Genomic DNA, 19,230 nt, shown 5'->3' with positions numbered 1-19,230 from the left:
CTGTCTATATTTATGTCCTCAACTGTCTCCTTTTTCTGCCAATGATTTACAACATATCCCACAGTCACCGCCTTCTCTCTCAATTACATTGTTTCCTTTTGTCTTTCTTTCTCACTGCTACTGTCTCCACCATACCTCAGCAGCTCAAAGAATTTTGGGGCTTACAAATTATTCTTTCCCCTATAACCATGCGTTTAAAATTTCGTTCCAATATTCGCCCTCCCTTATATCTAAGTGTTAAACGTTGCCGGTCTGGGAGGGTCCAGACCCCTCGAGCATATGTGTGGTCTCCACTCATCGATATTTTTTTTCATTTCCATTATCTTCATTCTTTTCCACCATCGCTGTCTCTGTGCTAATCTCTTTCAGCACAAGAATGTGCGAATGTATTCGCATATCAAAATTTTTGGTAGGGAAGATGGCTTGAGGCATCTGGTTCCCCAATTTTTTGTCAGAGTCTTTTAGAGAGCAGTATGTTTGCCTTTTATATGCTGAGACGCGAACATTTTTTAGCTGTCATACTTATTCCTCGTGCTTGTGTTATTAGCTTTGAATGTGCCTTAGTTTGGTGTTCTCTTTACATCGCTAAATAACCTAACAAAAGCTGGACAAACTGGACTTTTTATACAGCATTTGACCGGAAATGACCATAAAAAGAGTATTTGACCGGAAATGGCCATAAAAGGCTGGTACGTGTCTAGCTAAAGCCGTAAAACTGGCAACCCTAAGTGCACTGCACCTACTACCCGGTAACCACAGGCAATGGAACCCCCCCCCCTCCCGCTACCACTGCCCCCTCCCCCACCACGTCGTCTGCTCAGGCACGGGCCAAGTTATTTTGCGCACACACTGCCACTAGTTTCTTAACCATTTCGTCTGCCTCATATATCCCCTTCAGCAGATGTCCGGGATATGGTTGACCAGCAGCTTTGATGTGAGGGTCTCCAGTAATCGTCACTAACACTTATTAGACTCTCATACATTCCTCATCGATGGAGCATATCTTTGCGTTCTTGAATATCGTGCAACATTGGCTGTAGACTTTCACTGCAGAACTCGAGGACGCCACACTACACTGATTTCTTGGTCTGAGACCACGCAGTGTACCATTATTTTAAGCATTTATGTATTGCCATCTACGCACTTGTGCTCCAAAGCTCATATGAGTCACTTGCTACCTTCTTGACGTTGTAATTCTCAAATTTTACTTCACCTTTGGATTAGCATAATTGGTAATTTTACTTCTTCCAGTCACACTGCACACATAGATCTCTGTTAGTGAAGGTACAGTCACGGCTCATAAACGCTGGTACACTTGTTTTCTACCTTTCGGGAGCTACGCCAGAAAAATTACTCGTTAGATCATTTTTGTTGCTACGTTAGCTTGCTGCCTATATAGCTTGTGACCGTCAAAAGGAAACAACTGAATTTAGTTCGGTATTACGAAAAAACTGTCCGATACAAAACACAAAGCAGCGCCAGAGCGATGAAATGATGGGAGTCTGCAAAGCAGCGTCTGTGCCGTGCCGTGCCGTGCTCGGTCCTTTGTGCCGGAAAATTACTCCGTGGCGGACGCCGGTTAGCAAATAAATAACAACTCCGCAAACGGCGCTTTAGCTTTCTGGTACAGTGTATCGCGGCATGATGAACGGTGCACTTCGTGATACTGACACAGATCCATAATGCGAAGCATAACTTCGTCACCAATAAGATGGAATATACACACCTGAGTTCAATTTTCATTCGTCCCGCCTCACCACTTTACTCCTACCTCTCCCCTTTCTCCCTCTTAGACCGCAGCCTTTAGTATTCCTACCAGTTTCACAGAGTTAGAGGTACATCCACACGGTCATCGAAAGGAAGAGCATCACATGAGGGACTTAGAAATCACGAAAAATACAAAATCATAAAATAATTGTAACCACAAGATTATGGAGAAGAATGTAACGTCATATACAAAGGGCGTAACTGACAGAAGTAAATTTAAATATTGGAGTCGACTTACGTATTCCATACCATTTAGAGGCAAAAGTTGAGTACATTGGACGTCCCAGCATTCCGAGTCAGGGGTCATAATTCGTCAATAGCGACGATAGTCAAACGTTAAAAAAAAGAGGAATGAAGAAGACCGACATAGAAGGAAATCAACTCTAAAAGAAACTATAAAATCGAAAAACCAGAAAAATGGGGGCTTATGGATTAAGCGAAATTAAATACTAATTATCATGAAAAACAGAACGTAGTGAAAGGCACCAAGCAGAGGTAGTAGAGTAAAAGTGCAATTAATAAAGGAACAGTAAAAAGACGCAGAATAACATTCGTTATTTCAATTTCGTTCCGGAACGGATCTGACACATATGAGAACCGTCATGGGCGGATACCGGCAGAATACTTACCGTACACGTAACCGGTAAACAGGCAGACGCGGCTTACCCGAAAGAGACGTACGGTGCGTGAAATTGTAAATAATCTGAGTAAGAGTGCTGGGTGGCATTCTTACGTTAGACATATAACGTTAAAAAGAAAGTATTCAATCGGCATCCGCTCTTGACGGTTCTCACCGACCTTTGTCGTATCCATTCCAATAAGACTTTATAATAACAAGTCTTACTTTGCATCTTTTTACTGTTCCTTTATTCACAGTAATTTTACTCTACGGCCCCTTATTGATGCTATTAACTACCTCCTGTCTTTTATCAGTATTACCATTCAATTTCACTTTCATCAGTAAGTACTCTTTCTTGTGGTTTTACAATTTTATTGTTCCTTTTAAACTTTACTTCCTTCTATGCAGTTTCCTTCATTCCACCTCTTTCAACTTTTTACTTTCGTCATTATTTTGACGAATTATTACAACTTTACTGGGAGTGTACAAATTATTTATTTCATAAATGCAATTACGACCTTTGGGCCATTTTCAAATGGTACTGCAAAACCTAAAAGAATAAAAAAATGAAACACAGAGTGTATTTACAGAATTGAAAAAACAAGTCATGTAGACTGAAGTACATTACAAAAATTGTCAAAATAACACATCACTTACATTTGCTTAGGCACATGTCAGACTTTAAAAACCTCCTACATGTGTACATACCACCATCAAAACTAAGCCTTTCACTATGGAAATACAGTAACATCAAACGAGAGCGAATCTCTGTACATAGTACATTTATGCAAATAATGTGAATTTGAATTGTTACCAGCGTTTACTTCCTTCAAATTAACCGCTATAAATTCATGTTCTGATACACTGTCTGCATTTGAATTGAGGTCGTTGGCACGAAAATATATTCGCAAGTCATACCGTCGGTGCACGTATCGGAGCTACTACATTACAGCGATAACAATTGTAAGTTACATGTCGTAAAATCGCTTTACATCTGTAAGCAACATACAGCTTTTAATGTAATGATATAGTCGCAAGGTACAAGGGGACAGGATAGAAAAATTTATAGCATAGTAACGTAAAAATACATGTGCCATCTGTTCTAAAGGTCTGTCAGAGCCTTGGATACTCATGAGAAACATTGCACCAGCAGTATTACGTGTTACTTTGTTTGCGTATACATTTCAACTGTTAAAAATTACAAAAGGCACAAAATGCTCGTCTGTGAAACAGCCAAGAGTGCAGCTCAACAAACTGAGGCAACACATGTCGAGATGCTACCTCGTAAATGCAGTATATATCATTTTAGTAAGCTCTAATGTGTGGAATGAAATTATGTAAAAAACGTAAGCACATGTAGTAATACAATTCCAAGATGCTCAAAGTGCTTTGGAGAAAAAGTAACAAGTAATTAACTGATATTATAATGCTCTGTTAAAATAGATTAGATAGGACAAGATACACTCAAAAGATAAAATGAGACATAAAGGATAAAATAGCTTTACAAAAATGATACTTATGGGAGAGCACTTGATTCCCCTTCTATTATGTATAAAAATTGTAATGCAATAGAAAACATCGGGAGCACATACAAAACTTGTTACAAAACATTTTTGACGAGCTGATAAAATGCGTCATATAAGTTAAGATATTCTAAAAATAAAGAAAATATTATAATAAAAAATGGTAGCGCAAGTTATTCTCCCATGTTATCAAATAAAAACATCGTTAGCCCCATACATATAATAAAATTAAGGTACACATGTTTCTGTACAAAATGTTCTGGCGATATACCTGCATTAGATGGGAAAAGTTGATGCGTCCTTATGCCACATTACTTTCTATCATTTGCACATAGGATAGATTGGAAGTTACAGTATCTAAAAATCTTCCGTTTCTTAAACAAGTCTGATCATCAAGCAAGTCGTTGGTACAATTTTTAATGTAGTTATAAATTTATGTTTGCTTCACATTGCTCATAATCCTACTTTTAAGCATTGAATGCAGTATTGTACGGGCTGAATCTCTGTTGCTCACCATTTGTTCATTCTAACCGAAACGTTTGCTAAAGATAAACGTACTACTTACTCTCTGTCTGCTTACAATGGTTTTTTTTCCGTCACTGGACGCCCGCTCAGACTGTCGGCCGTGTTCTGTTCCGTAGACTCCGACCTTCCAAACTTTTGATCTATCTATGCTGGCCGGCCGGAGTGACCGAGCGGTTCTAGGCGCTACAGTCTGGAGCCGCGCAACTGCTACGGTCGAAGGTTCGAATCCTGCCTCGGGCATGGATGTGTGTGATGTCCTTAGGTTAGTTATTGCCACTGACCAACTGCACCAGGTTGAAGAGTTGTTATGCCTGATTGTCCATTTTGAGATTTGTGCTGATGCCTTGCAGGTTCCCCACTCAGTTACATTATGTTTATTATAGCCTTTGACCTGAGGTTCACTGAGTAGTGTACTTTCGGAAATACTAAAGGGGCACTCTAAGAGATCTGAGGGGTCACACAATACAGTTAAAGTTATCACCCCATGTTCTAAGTTCTAGGGGACTGATGACCTCAGAAGTTAAGTCCCATAGTGCTCAGAGCTATGTGAACCATTTTTTATCTATGCTGTGTGTAATTTTCTTACGTAATATATTGTCGGTATGAAAACTGATTCCCATGTTAGTTTTCTCGACTACCAGTGCGATTTTATCCGAGACCTCACGTAAGTATGGTACTTCGGCAAACTTAATCAATTTATAGTTGGCACTTTCTTTTTGTAGTGTAATGTCATCAGTTATGACTGCTCTCTCCGTTTTAACTTTGCCCTCAAGTATTTCAGTGGTCATTTTCGCCCGTAACCCATTCTTATTAGCTACTACTTGCAAGACAGATATTTCCTTATTTATTTACTTATCGTCTAGAGGCAGGTCGCTTAGTCTGTGTGGAACAGAATTAAAATAGGCTCGCTTATGGCACTCTGGATGGCAAGAGCCATTACTTACGATACCATCCGCAGTGGTTGGCTTGCGAAAAATTAAAAATTTGTGTTGGTTGTTGATATTTAAACTTTGGAGATCTGAAAAACTTGTACTTTCGTTACCTTCTATTTCTTTCGTAGATTTTACGGTTGAGTGCAAGTTATTAAGATGGTCGGGCGTTATATCTATATCGGTGACAGATCTCTCAAAAAGTACTAAAGTATCATCCACAGATCTTTTATAGTAGCGAATTTTCTTTGCTGTCTGTTCGAAATCGGCGATAAAACGTGACCCAAAGGCCGAAATTGATATTGTGAAATAAATAATTTATAGTCAACGACGAATATGATGTCCTTAAAAAAGTTCTTTCGAAGTTGGCAGACCATGAGAAGTTAATAACCATCTTCCCTATAAAATTTTCATACCTGTTTCCGTAAGTACTACTATTTCCGTAAGAGCGGCTGGTCCACACGTCGCGCCGCGTTCGTTTGTAGCCTCGAGTGGCGCTCCGAAGCGACGCGTGGCGGACACATCGAAGTGGAGCTCTGCTGTTTCCATTAATTTGATGTGTCAAAACGTGAGATGAGTTAGGGTTTAACGTGAAGTCCTGTCCGCGCCACGCACCACCACGCCGCCGCAGACGTCTGATTCACTCCACGCCTCTCCATGTTCACTACGCCTTATCGCACATCGTTTCAATCTCGTCATCATCTGCAGTCTAATATACCTTGTACTACTGTGCTGGTGGTCGGCTTTCTGTCTATCTTCTCTACGATAATGCCGTTCATAGCAGCTCAAGTGCATTTTTGTTCTCTTATCCGCTAATACACATATTGCTTCATTACCTACATTTACATCTACCTCACACTGTGGAAGCCACATAATGGTGAGTGACGGAGGGTACTTCTGGTACCAATAACTGACCCTGTCCTTTCCTGCTCCACTCGCGAATAGAACGCGGGAAGTGTAATTGTCCGTAATCCTCTGTATTAGCTGTAATTTCTCGAATTTCCTCGACTTCGATCATTTCGCGTGAAATATGTGGGAGGTAGTAACATGTTGTCTGAATCTCCCCCGGAAAGTGCTCTCTCGAAGTTTAAGTAGTATACCTCTCCGTGACGCACAATGCCTCTTGTAACATCTGACAATGGAGTTTTGTTGAGCATCTTTGTAGCGCTCTCGCGTCGGCAAAATGACGTAAAGCGGCGCTCTTCGTTGGATTTTCTCCATCTCTTCCATCAGTCATATCTGGTAAGGATCCCAGATTGGTGAACAGTACTCAAGAATCGGTGGAACAAGCCCCTAGTATGCCATTTCCTTCGTGGATGAGACCCGTTGCCGTAATATTCTTCTTATGAACCACAGTCTGCCATCTGCTTTTCCTGCTATATGGTTTATGTGGTCTTTCCACTTAAGGTCGCTCTGGATAGTTACTCCTAGATATTTTACGGTAGACAATGTTTCCAGAAATATGTCATAAATAGTGTAGCTGTGGAGTAGTCATCTTTTCCTGTGTTTGCGCAATATTTTACATTTATTTACGTTCATGGTCAACTGTCAGAGCCTGCGCCAACGATCAATCTTCTGCAGGCCATTCTGCAGAACGATACTGTCTTCTGACATTGCTACGTTCTTATAGACAGCCGCACCATCTGTGAACAGTCTTAAACAGTTTATGACACTTTCTACTATGTCATTTACATGTATATAGTAACTAACCATCATACTTTCTTGGGATACTGTCTGACGTACATTCACACCATTCGATTTTCTTGCCGTTAAGTGTGACGAGTTGAATTGTTTCTGCTAGGATGTCTTGAATCCAGTAGCAAATATGGTGTGATACTCGGTAAGCTCCTTTTTTTCACCAAACAGCAGAACAGCAGCTCGGGACGGTGTCAAATGTCTTCCTGAAGTCACGAACTCGGCATCAACTTGGGCGCCATTGTCTACAGTGCTATAGATTGCATGGAAGAATAGAACTAACGGACTGAGTTTCCCAAGACCTCTGTTTGCGGAATCCATGTTGATTTTTATAGGGGATATTTTCGTTCGCCAAGAACGTCACAATTCGTGAGCATAAAAAGTGTTGCACAATTCTAGAACAGATATACATCTACATCTACATCTAAATGACTACTCTGCAATTCACATTTGAGTGTTTGGCAGAGGGTTCATCGAACCACAAACATACTATCTCTCTACCATTCCACTCCCGAACACCGCGCGGGAAAAATGAACACCTAAACCTTTCTGTTCGAGCTCTGATTTCTCTTATTTTACTCTGATGATCATTCCTACCTATGTAGGTTGGGCTCAACAAAATATTTTCGCATTCGGAAGAGAAAGTTGGTGACTGAAATTTCGTAAACAGATCTCGCCGTGACGAAAAACGTCTTTGCTTTAATGACTTCCATCCCAACTCGCGTATCATATCTGCCACACTATCTCCCCTATTACGTGATAATACAAAACGAGCTGCCCTTTTTTGCACCCTTCCGATGTCCTCCGTCAATCCCACCTGGTAAGGATCCCACACCGCGCAGCAATATTCTAACAGAGGACGAACGAGTGTAGCGTAAGCTATCTCTTTAGTGGACTTGTTGCATCTTCTAAGTGTCCTGCCAATGAAACACAACCTTTGGCTCGCCTTCCCCACAATATTATCTATGTGTTCTTATTGTGGTGTCACCACCAGACACCACACTTGCTAGGTGGTAGCTTTAAATCGGCCGCGGTCCATTAGTACATGTCGGACCCGCGTGTCGCCACTGTCAGTAATTGCAGACCGAGCGCCACCACACGGCAGGTCTAGAGAGACGTACTAGGACTCGCCCCAGTTGTACGACGACTTTGCTAGCGACTACACTGACGAAGCCTTTCTCTCATTAGCCGAGAGATAGTTAGAATAGCCTTCAGCTAAGTCCATGGCTACGACCTAGCAAGGCGCCATTAACCATTTCTGGAGAGAGTCTCACTTGTATCATCAAGAATGCTGTATACAAATGATGGATTAAAGTTAAGTACTCCAGAAGCTACGTACTTTTCTTTATAGCATTCATTACGTATCCTGTTTCAGGCTTAAGCACCTGCGTGAGTTGACGCGTGCATTTCGGCCTCCTCTTGCCCCACAGTGTTGGCTCTTCTGCCAACACTACACTTATAATGATGTGCATCTGACCTCCGATCCTTCTTGAAAACGGAAATGACCTTTTTTTCCAGTCGCATAAATCGCAAAGAGGGCATTTCTGGCCAAGGGAAGTCTAATAGTATAAAACGTAGGCCTTAATTTGAGGAATAAATTTCTGAGAATGTACGTTTGGAGTACAGCATCGTATGGTAGTGAGACATGGACCATAGGAAAACGAGAGCAGAAGAGAATCGAAGCGTTTGAGGTGTGGTGCTGCAGATGAATGTTGAAAATTAGACGGGGGATATAAGGTACATATTCTTTTCATCTCCGATTCTGCCCAGAACCTCCATGTGGAAAACACTGACAAGGAGAAGTGACAGAATGATACAACATCTGTAAAGACATGAGGAAATGACTTCCATGTTACTAGAGGGAGGTGTAGAGGGCAAAAACTGTAGAGAAAGACAGATATTGGAATATATCCAGCACATAACTGAGGACGTAGGTTGCAAATGTTACTCTGAGATGAAAAAGTCGGCGCAGAAGGGGAATTCGTGGCGGGCTGCATCACACCAGTCAGAAGTCTGATGGCACAAAAAGATGTGCCCTTTGTTGTTCCATAGGTCTATCATTAACTGCCGTTAGAAGGAGAGAAATTTCTTTCGCATGATCTTTGTAGAAACTTACGGGTATCTCATCTGGGTCTGACGCCTTTCCACTACTAATCGTGTGTTGTTGCTTTCCTTTTTAGCGATCGGCTATCTCAATATCTGCCGTTTCGTAAGATGGTTGAAAATAGGTACGGTGTTACGCTCTCCCGAATCCAATATTTCGGCGTTCTCTCTGTTATCTTCCGTTTCGGTGCCACCACCGTCACTGAGTGAATGAACAGTGGATTTCGATCCGTTTGCTAACTTTAAGTAAGACCAAACCCAATTAGGATTTTTACTCCGATCAGTTAACAAAATTTTACTTACGAAGTCAGCGGCTGCCTCTCTCATTGCTCTTCTTAGGCTCATTTTCGCTTTCTTTAGCTTTTGTTTGTCAGCTACGTATTGGCTTCTCTTGAATCTGTGGTGAAGCTCTCTTTGTTAACGTAGCAGTTTTCAAAAATGTTCAAATGTGTGTGGAATCTTATGGGACTTAACTGCTACGGTCATCCGTCCCTGAGCTGACACACTACTTAACCTAAATTATCCTAAGGACAAACACACACACCCACGCCCGAGGGAGGACTCCAACCTCCGCCGGGACCAGGCGCACAATCCGTGACTGCAGCGCCTTAGACCACTCGGAGCTGTTTTCTAACAGGGCTATTAAACCCCGGTGGGTCATTCCAATCTCTTAAGATCTTGCTCGGAACATATTTTTCTGAGACAAATTGATCGTTGGTTTCGAATATTTTCTATTTCTGCCCCAAATCTTCGTTCTCAGTACTGAACATTTCATGCTGACTACTGAGGTACTCTGCTGTTTGTGCCCTGTCACTCTTGCTGACCTTCCTTCACATTCCTTGTAAAAACTGCAGTCATACCTTGTGTTACAGCCTTATGATCATTGACACCTCGCTCTACGTTAAGTGATTCGATTGTTTCATATCTGTTCGTGTTAGGAGGTCTAAGACTTTACCTTCACGAGGTGGGACCTTAATTATCTGCTCGAAGTGATTTTCGGACAACACATTCACAATAATGTCACACGAATCCTTGCCTCTGGCACCATTTTCAGTGACGTGACTCTCCCAGTCTATACCCGGCAAGTTGAAGTAACGCTCTATTACAACTGCATGTTCAGGAAAATTAGTAACGATAGTCTGCAAGTTCTCTCTGAAGCGCTCTACCGCATGTCCGAAAAAGAAGACACCATGCAGAATCCACAGTTGTTATACATTATACACTCCTGGAAATTGAAATAAGAACACCGTGAATTCATTGTCCCAGGAAGGGGAAACTTTATTGACACATTCCTGGGGTCAGATACATCACATGATCACACTGACAGAACCACAGGCACATAGACACAGGCAACAGAGCATGCACAATGTCGGCACTAGTACAGTGTATATCCACCTTTCGCAGCAATGCAGGCTGCTATTCTCCCATGGAGACGATCGTAGAGATGCTGGATGTAGTCCTGTGGAACGGCTTGCCATGCCATTTCCACGTGGCGCCTCAGTTGGACCAGCGTTCGTGCTCGACGTGCAGACCGCGTGAGACGACGCTTCATCCAGTCCCAAACATGCTCAATGGGGGACAGATAGGGTAGTTGACTTACACCTTCTAGAGCACGTTGGGTGGCACGGGATACATGCGGACGTGCATTGTCCTGTTGGAACAGCAAGTTCCCTTGCCGGTCTAGGAATGGTAGAACGATGGGTTCGATGACGGTTTGGATGTACCGTGCACTATTCAGTGTCCCCTCGACGATCACCAGTGGTGTACGGCCAGTGTAGGAGATCGCTCCCCACACCATGATGCCGGGTGTTGGCCCTGTGTGCCTCGGTCGTATGCAGTCCTGATTGTGGCGCTCACCTGCACGGCGCCAAACACGCATACGACCATCATTGGCACCAAGGCAGAAGCGACTCTCATCGCTGAAGACGACACGTCTCCATTCGTCCCTCCATTCACGCCTGTCGCGACACCACTGGAGGCGGGCTGCACGATGTTGGGGCGTGAGCGGAAGACGGCCTAACGGTGTGCGGGACCGTAGCCCAGCTTCATGGAGACGGTTGCGAATGGTCCTCGCCGATACCCCAGGAGCAACAGTGTCCCTAATTTGCTGGAAAGTAGCGGTGCGGTCCCCTACGGCACTGCGTAGGATCCTACCGTCTTGGCGTGCATCCGTGCGTCGCTGCGGTCCGGTCCCAGGTCGACGGGCACGTGCACCTTCCGCCGACCACTGGCGACAACATCGATGTACTGTGGAGACCTCACGACCCACGTGTTGAGCAATTCGGCGGTACGTCCACCCGGCCTCCCGCATGCCCACTATACGCCCTCGCTCAAAGTCCGTCAACTGCACATACGGTTCACGTCCACGCTGTCGCGGCATGCTACCAGTGTTAAAGACTGCGATGGAGCTCCGTATGCCACGGCAAACTGGCTGACACTGACGGCGGCGGTGCACAAATGCTGCGCAGCTAGCGCCATTCGACGGCCAACACCGCGGTTCCTGGTGTGTCCGCTGTGCCGTGCGTGTGATCATTGCTTGTACAGCCCTCTCGCGGTGTCCGGAGCAAGTATGGTGGGTCTGACACACCGGTGTCAATGTGTTCTTTTTTCCATTTCCAGGAGTGTATATAGATTGAAAGTGGAGAGGGGAATGAAAGAAAGCAAAGAGTGGGGGGGGGGGGGGGGCATCACTGCCGCCAGGACGTTACGCGGCAATAACGGCGATGAGTGAAAATGTGTACCGAACCGGGATTTGAACCCGGGATCTGCTGCTTATTAGTCAGGTGCGTTAACAACTGCGATATCCGGGAAACAGCGTTATCGTGACTGCGCGGACCACCTGGACACTCTTCACAGCCGATCCACACTCCATCGAGCGCCACATATCCGCAATCCCCGTCGATTTCTTCCATATTCGCTCTCTGAGATCCCGGTCCCGGGTTCAAATCCCGATTTGGTGCACATTTTCACCTGTCGCCGCTGATTCCACATAATATCCGGATGCAACTGACAGCATAGATCCCCCCATTTTCTTTTCCTTCATTCCTGTCTCCACCTTCAACTTACATATAGTCTATGAAAACATCCGATTACCATTTTTGACCGATCTTTGATGTTTAACTTTACCCAGGTTAATTCATATTCGAAATCCGTGATAACGTTGCTAGATATTATCGAATTCCTTACTGCAATAAATACACCGCCACCATTCGCGACTAACCTATTCTTAGGATAAAGATTCCATTCTGAACTTAGGATTTCGTTGCTACTCTGTTCCTAATACTACCTGGCCATCGTAACCTTCAATAAGCGATACTAATTCTGAGATCTTTCCATGTATACTCCTACTGTTTACTAACATCATATTGACCTTTTCTATATCCAATCTGCGAGGACGAGCATACTCTGAGAACAATGAGGCTGATGTAACATCAGCTTTGGTAGATAATCCGTCACTAATGCCGAGAAGAGTTTCTCTAACCTACAAAACTCCGTGTGAACAACGAACACACTCCGCTACTCTTGTAACCGCTTCTTGTGTGTAGTACACGCCTGACCTGTTAATAGGAATAGTCAGCTCAGACTGTACCCCACGTGCGATTTAGTTGTTTTCACCAAAGTCAGCCATCGCCCGAAAGGAACTGAGGATGGCATCAGAATCCAATTTCGTGCCGACATGTGCCGATATTTGCAGCCGGTTGCACCCATTTCGCTCGATAGCCGCCGGCAGGGCCTTCTCCTCTTCACGGACGAGCCCCCCCCCCCCCCCCCGCACCATCTCGACAAACATACCGCGTGCATAATGGAATTCTTTCCCAGTCTGCTGGCTATTTTCCTGAGGATCTCCATTACCAGCATGACGTTGGAGCCCCCAATGACTGGCATACCCGCCCTCTGCACTTGTCCGGAGTGCGGAGGAAAATCGGCCGCTGGCCCAACAGGGGAGACATCCCGTGGCGGCACAGAAGTATTATCAGCACCGTGTAGCACCTCGTACCTGTTCCTAAGGCGTAAGGGGCAAGCCGTGCAGCGAATTCCCTCTTTTGCATTCCGTCCAGTGACAAGCGAACCCACCAATGTCTGCCACTCAGTCTCGAGCAAAGACGAATCATTCAGACAACCACGTCACCAAATGTTTCCAACGGCGCCAAGGGTGGCGAAGGTCTCGACACCGGTGCCCTGATTCCATCACTGCCTCGATCAGAAGCCAGAAGCCTGTCGACCGTGTCCAACACATCCTCCAGCTCTTTACGAGCAAAAGCCAAATCTCCTTGTGTCCACTCGCAAGATGCACGATCCCTATCCTTACCATATTGTGTAAAAAAACTGAATAGGATCTTAAAAATATAAACAAAGCAGTGAGGTGTAACTGAGGAATGACAAACAGACCACTTCAAAAGAGAAAATTATCCGACTGTGGCGGTACTAAGGTTGGAATATAGCCAAAATATAAAAGAGTAAATGGACGCTAAAATCAGCTGTGTAGAGTTCTCACCGTAACCTGCGATCAATAGAGCGGCTGGTTCTTCCAATGTTAAATCATCCCAACATGATTTTCTTACTCTTAAAATCTTGCTCGTTCGTAGTAAATCAGAGTCTTCCTAAAAGTACTACAATGACGTTACCAGTACTGTTCCAATTCGTTGAGCAGCATAATCTAAGTACCTCCGTAAATTAAGTACCCCCACTAACTTATTAATTGTCGTTGCTAAATGACAGATTGCACAAATTTTTGTCAGAGAGCTGATGATGATGGTATGTGGGGCGCTTAACTGCACGGTCATCAGCGCACGTACAAAGTCCCAATTTTTACACAGTCCAATTTTTTTCTCAGTCAAATCTAGCCACTGTCACGAATGATGATGATGATGATGAAATGATGAGGACAATACAAACAACCAGTCCCCTGGCAGAGAAAATCCCCAACCCTGCCGGGAATCGAACCCGGGACCCCGTGATCCAGAGGCGGCAACGCTAGCCACTAGACCACGAGCTGCGGACGTCAGAGAACTGTTGCTTACTTAAGAAAGGAATATAGTGTGTTTTGTATAACTGAGTGAATGTTTGTAATGAAACCAGTGACAAAGGCTAAATATTCCATCTCAAACGGTGTCTTATTCTGCACTGAGAAATGAGAGTTGTAAAATAAATTGCTAGTTGCTCATCAGCGTCGAAACAATGAAAATTTCCTCTTTTGACAATTGATACTTTGTCATACTATAAAACAGTGCTTCTTCTAGTTCTTTAATCTTGCTAACTGGTTCTCTGTTATCAAAAATGCTATGCAGCATTTTTCTTGGTATGTGAAACGTCAGAACTTTTTGTAGCTTAATTATTTTCGCAAGTACAGTCCGAGAAATTTCAAATCATACTTACACCTACCAGTGGGCGACACTAACGATTCTGCCTTTATCTGTACTTTTAATAATGATTATAGGCGTGTGTTGTAATTTCGGTGGGCGATTTTTATTCTGAACTATGTGAGAATCAGGTGTTACTGGACGTGTACTTATTCCAGTTCTGTTAGTCACCTCCTCGTCCCCCTCCCTCAGTCCATTTCCTCCTCCCCCTCTCTGGAATGACCTCCTCATCTTCTCCTCCCCCTCTGTCAGTATTTATACTCCTCCTTTGTCCACATACTCTTCCCTTTCTGTGTGTAAAGTAACTAAGTACTCTCATGCTCAAATACTTGAATAAAATGTGGGCGCTCGCGCGTCATAGGCAACACTTCTTTTTCACCGTCACCCCCACACCTTTAGTGGTTCTTCCCCCCACAGCGATTCTTTCTAGACAGTGAGTGATAGTTTGGCTGAAATAGGTCCAGTCGTTTAGGAGGAGATGTAGAATTACATAGATATCCCGGGTGATCAAAAAGTCAATATAAATTTGAAAACTTAATAAACTACGGAATAATGTAGATAGAGAGGTAAAAATTGACACACATGCTTGGAATGACGTGGGGTTTTATTGGAACCAAAATAAAAAGTTCACAAAATGTCCGACGGACGGGGCTGGACAGCGAAACTGCTACCGTGACGGGTGAGAGGTACGCCGACATGTTACAGAATCGCATCATCCCCAGCCTGGCTGATAAACACCTGCTGGAACGTACGATGTTTATGCAGGATGGCGCTCCACCCCATATTGCTAGACGCGTGAAAGATCTCTTACGCGCGTCGTTTGGTGATGACCGTGTGCTCAGCCGCCACTTTCGTCATGCTTGGCCTCCCAGGTTCCCAGACCTCAGTCCGTGCGATTATTGGCTTTGGGGTTACCTGAAGTCGCAAGTGTATCGTGATCGACCGACATCTATAGGGATGCTGAAAGACAACATCCGACGTCAATGCCTCACCATAACTCCGGACATGCTTTACAGTGCTGTTCACAACATTATTCCTCGACTATAGCTATTGTTGCGGAATGATGGTGGACATATTGAGCATTTACTGTAAAGAACATCATCTTTGCTTTGTCTTACTTTGTTATGCTAATTATTGCTATTCTGATCGGATGAAGCGTCTCTATCGGACAGTTTTTGAACTTTTGTATTTTTTTGGTTCTAATAAAACCCCATGTCATTCCAAGCATGTGTGTCAATTTGTACCTCTCTATCTACATTATTCCGTGATTTATTCAGTTTTCAAATTTATACTGACATTTTGATCACCTGGTATAAATGGCTACATATATACGGACACACATCTTTATACTATGAACAAATATGCGAGGGCTATCCGGAACGTAAGGAACGATTGGTCTCGAAACGGAAACTGCAGTGAAAACCTGGTGAAGCTTTGCACCGATGTGTTGGACAGTGCCTCTAGTATGCCCGAAGATTGTGTGACGTCGCTCTTATCAGTTCTGAGTGCACAGTAAACGTGAAAAGATACCTAGAAAATAGTGTCTCCCGCCAAGTATCGGTGTCTACCGAGAGATTTCGCCTTATTTCATGCAACCGCACATAACGTAGCTCTCATGCAGTTCCTTCTTCATAAGTTCCTTCTTCGTAATAGTTCTCTGCCGCACGTTGGAGGGGCAGTGAGAACGCTGCTGCAGCATTTTCGATGGGAAATGTTTGATCACTCACCCGACTTGGCTTCCTCTGCTCGCTTGAATCGCTGGCTATGATGAAATTTTGCCACAGACAACGAGCTGCAGTCCAGCGTATAAATTTGTCAGAATGCACGGGAGGCTGCCTTCTATCTAGAGGGCACTGAAAAACCGGTACAACGTTATAATACATGTCTAAGTAGAAGCGGCGACTATGTAGAGAAGTAGCTGAAAGGTGTATCTAACTGTTGCAAGTAGAACAGTTTTGATTTTTACTGTGGTTTCCATTTCGCGACCGATTATTCCATACTTTCCGAACAGTCCTCGTAGATTATACGGTCGAGTTACAATAGCACTCACCACTTCCTGCTGAGCCGCTACAGAGTGGGGAAAAACAGCGTTGTAATAAAGTGGGAAATGGATAGGGGACGTCGATCCGAGCAAAATTTTCCAAACAGCCATAAATCTGATATCCTGCGCTGTGGAGTTAAAGCCATAAAACGACAGCCAATCAGCGACGAGTGTGCAGAAATCAACCTTCGTGAAGGGCCGGTACAGCCCGCGACAATCATTTGTAAACATGCCAGAAATTTTCTAGAGGTAGCACCGATCGTATCTTCGAAGATGTCCGCCTTATAGCGACGCCGAAAGTAGGTTTTCGAGTATTGGCCGATGAAAGTGATTTGACAAAAAAGTTTGTTTAAAATTTAATTTCTGTTTTCTGAATGAGATTTTCACTCTGCAGCGGAGTGTGCGCTGGTATGAAACTTCCTGTCAGATTAAAACTGTGTGCTGGACTGAGACTCGAATTCGGGACCTTTGCCTTTCGCGGGCAAGTGCTCTACCCGCGAAAGGCAAAGGTACCGAGTTCGAGTCTCAGTCCGGCACACAGTTTTAATCTGCCAGGAAGCTTTAATTTCTGTTTTCTTTTCTACAGTTGTCTTAGTTTGCACAATTATTTATTTACAGTACTTGTTAGAAAGAAATATCACTCAAGCCGCCTGTAAATCAGAAAAAATTAAAAAATGTTTCTTTACCCTTCATACGGTGGCAACGGCCTTGCCGCAGTGGATACACCGGTTCCCGTCAGATCACCGACGTTAAGCGCTGTCGGGCGTGGTCGGCACTTGGATGGGTGATCATCCAGGCCTCCGTGCGATGTTGCCATTTTTCGGGGTGCACTCAGCCTCGTGATGCCAATTGAGGAGCTACTCGACCGAATACTAGCGGCTTCGGTCACTAATACCATCATAACGACCGGGAGAGCGGTGTGCTGACACCACGCCCCTCTTATCCGCAGCCTCTTCTGAGGATGACACGGCGGTCGGATGGTCCCGGTATGCCACTCGTGGCCTGAAGACGGAGTGCTTTTACATTTCATACGAGAACGTGCTGAAATGTAATGCAGTAGACCTTTTTATTCTCTTCTCAATATCGGTTTGAGTACTACGTGTGATGCATATTACTCGATCGACTTTCCCTCTTGTTTGGCTCAAGCTGCAATCTTCTGCCGTTAGAGGGCTCCGATAAAGTGTAACATGGCGGTGTGTAACCTAACTATGTTACTGCGTGAGAAACAGCGCACTGTAATAGAGTTTGAGGAATTCGAAGAGTTTGTTCATACATAGAGCATCCTCTCCTCCAGCACGACAATGCCGGGCCACACAACCAGCACTGCGACATTCTCAACAGTCCGTCGTCTTGGTTTCACTGTCATCGTTCATCCTCATCTGTTTCCATACTTAAAGAACAGCTCTGAAGGCATCACTTGATAGTGATGAAGCGGAGCAAGCAGAGCTGGGATTGCGGATCCGTCAACAAAGTCAAACACTCTACAATGACAATATCAACAAACTGGTCTGTCATCGGGAGAAATGTGGTCGTCGCCAGGATGACTATGTTGAGAAATTATTTATAGACCGTTAAGTGGTTTTAGTTGATTTGGATTTCCGCAGCTACTCATTTCCATGTCTGTCACTTTGACGTTCGTGGGACGACTTGGAGGAGAAAGATCTTATAAAAAACAGAAATTTACTTCTTTCGACTTTGCATCTGTCATCCTCCGCTCCAGTTACCACTATGAGCCTCGGGCCTGCTTCTTGTCAGCTCCCAGTAGCCGCCACCAGCTGCTGTGTCCCACTGCTGCCCCGTCACGCCGCTCACGGGACGCGAGACAGAACAGAAGCCGCATCTCCTGAGGGAGCCGACCGCCTCCTCTGGGTGCACGCACCTCGGCATTCCTGTCGCCTTCGTGAAACTCGGCACACGCCCTGGAAGGCACCGGACATTTTATAGTGTTTCGCAGTTTGGACAGCTGCCGTGGTCAGTCTCTCTAAACTTCTCTGGGTCCATTTACCCTCCACCCCCCGCAGCCGTTCTCTCTCTCTTCTTGTCTCCATCCGTCCACCTCTTCTACAACTCTTTTTTTTTTCTGTTGCCTCCTGCTTCGCTCCTGCGGCTGAGTTGCAACTGTATAGTGGAGAATATACAACTTTACGCCTGCTCCTTTATCCCGCCCGTCCGAGCCCTCCCTTTAACCAGTCGTTGACTTGAAAACCTCTCTCCGCAACAGCACAAAATACGATTTTAATTCTATAAACTGTACTGAATTTTCTTCTTAATTTTTCGCTTGTCTTCCTTGCTAAGACCAGTAACCATACGTCTCCTGAAACCTTCCCGTCTCCTCTATATCTCTTTTGTTTTACGCAACCTTCCCTTCTACAATAACCTATGAAACCTTTCCTTAGGATTCCTATCTCTTGCTTAGTAATAACAAATGAAATCTTCCCTTTGAAATTTTTTCCCTTTCTCAAACTTCGCATACAAATTTAATTGCTCCTTATTAAAAGTGATTTTCTGATTATTTCGACAAAACATAGAATGTGTCGTCGTCGTGGTCCTCAGTCGTTATCTGCGATAACCCAGAACTTTTCCTTACCTTTTTTACTGTTACTTTATCGCCATCTGACTGCTACATCGAACTGCGACATGAATATACTTACCCTGTTTTACTATACTC

The 19,230-nt window shown here is 44.2% G+C and overlaps 1 pseudogene; it reads left to right on the top strand.

Moving 5' to 3' along the window:
• Positions 1 to 17,260: 17,260 nt before the first annotated feature.
• LOC126163836 (5S ribosomal RNA) lies at positions 17,261 to 17,378 on the top strand (annotated as a pseudogene).
• The last annotated feature ends 1,852 nt before the right edge of the window (positions 17,379 to 19,230 follow it).

Source organism: Schistocerca cancellata, chromosome 2 (assembly GCF_023864275.1).
Source record: "Schistocerca cancellata isolate TAMUIC-IGC-003103 chromosome 2, iqSchCanc2.1, whole genome shotgun sequence".
Lineage (NCBI taxonomy): Eukaryota > Metazoa > Arthropoda > Insecta > Orthoptera > Acrididae > Schistocerca > Schistocerca cancellata.
Note: the sequence above shows the minus strand (reverse complement) of the source record. Positions and strands in the feature narration are given on the sequence as shown.